Source organism: Terrapene carolina, unplaced genomic scaffold (genome assembly GCF_002925995.2).
Source record: "Terrapene carolina triunguis isolate 2854851 unplaced genomic scaffold, T_m_triunguis-2.0 Scaffold35054, whole genome shotgun sequence".
Lineage (NCBI taxonomy): Eukaryota > Metazoa > Chordata > Testudines > Emydidae > Terrapene > Terrapene triunguis.
Window position 1 is genome coordinate 3361 of NW_020699405.1, and position 1593 is coordinate 4953.

The window sequence follows — 1593 nt, forward strand, 5'->3', positions numbered from 1 at the left end:
CAGCCCAGACGCGACTGGCCAGGGGCTGGGCACAGCGTGCGCTCTGCTGCTGGGTCCCCGCAACAGGCTCGGGCTCGGGGGATTCACGGGCGCCAGAGCCGCAGCCGCCGAGCTTGGCCAGCGGCCGCTTCCTCCCTCTGCGGCAGTGGGAGCTGCACCAGCGGCTGCTCCCGAGTCCTGCTGCCCAGGTGGGGAGAACAGCCCGTGGGCCGCCCCCTTACTCTCCCTCCAGCTACCATCCGACTGAGTCCTGCCTGCGCTCGGGGCCAGGCCGGACTCTCACTCACCCCAGCCCCGCGCTCCCCCTGCATCTCCGGGGCCTACCTCCAGCGCTTGTGGAGGGAAGAGGGGGTTGTTTTTTTGCTCTGCCACCGTTTGTTTTTTTTGCTCCCCCCCCCATCCCGATATTTGACCTGGGTGATCTGGTCACCCTAAATTGTTTGCACCTTTGGACTTTGGGTGTTGTTGCTCTCTGTTCATGCAAGAAGGACCAGGGAATGGGAGGGTGAAGGGATAAGCCCTCGAACACTAACTAACATCTAACAGACATTTGAACCTCTTCTTTTCACACCGTTGCTCATTCCCAAGGTCTGCTTTGTTTCCCGACAGATCCATTCTCTTTCAGAACGGCCTTGCTCTTTAGCCCATGAAAGCTTATGCTCAAATAAATGTGTTAGTCTCTAAGGTGCCACAAGTACTCCTGTTCTTCTTGCCTGTTTTGTTCATTGATGTGTTGGAGTAAACACTCCCCTTCACACTATTCTCAGACAAATACTAGTATTAACTGTTTGCTACTGATGGGGTTAGAAAGTATTTGTCAAGCAGAAGATGCCATTTCTGGGGGGTTGTTCCCAAGATCCAATACTTTGTGTTCCAACATCTCCCAGTTTCCTTGGTGAAAGTAAGACCAAGGTGTCCTTGCAATATACAGGAAGAAAGTAGTTTTTCACCCCAGATGGGACTTGAACCCACCATCTCTGACTTAGAAAGCCATTGCCTTATCCATTAGGCCACTGGGGCCCTGTAAAGCAACTGCAGGAGGGATGGAAATTCCCTCTCATAAGTGAAAATTCCTCACATTAACTTGGAAGCCAAATAGCCCCTTTATGCGCCTTACAGCAATGTCTGCAACCCCTGGCAGCGAGGCAACTGGGCAGGTCGCTGACAGAGCTGAGCACCAGCTTTCTGCCAGCCATCTTTAGAGAAGACAGTTCTCTGAAAACATCCACTCAATGTGCAGTGGAGTGTTGAGAATCATTAAGAAAGGGATAGATAATAAGACAGAAAATATCATATCGCCTCTATAGAAATCCATGGTACGCCCACACCATGAATACTGCGTGCTGATGTGGTCACCCCATCTCAAAAAAGATAGATTGGAATTGGAAAGATTCAGAAAAAAGGGCAACAGAAATGATGAGGGGATATGGAACAGCTTCTGTATAAGAAGAGATTAGTAAGACTGGGACTTTTCAGCTTGGAAAAGAGACGACTAAAGGCGGATACGAAGGAGGTCTATACAATCATGACTGGTGTGGAGAAAGTAAATAAGGAAGTGTTATTTACTCCTTCTCATAACACAAGATCTAGGGG

At 50.3% G+C, this 1593-nt stretch overlaps 1 non-coding gene across 1 annotated transcript; it reads right to left on the reverse strand.

Annotated features, from left to right (window-relative positions):
* Positions 1-947: 947 nt before the first annotated feature.
* Positions 948-1020, reverse strand: TRNAR-UCU. The gene has a single exon. It is a non-coding gene; the product is annotated as a tRNA-Arg (tRNA).
* Positions 1021-1593: the final 573 nt, after the last annotated feature.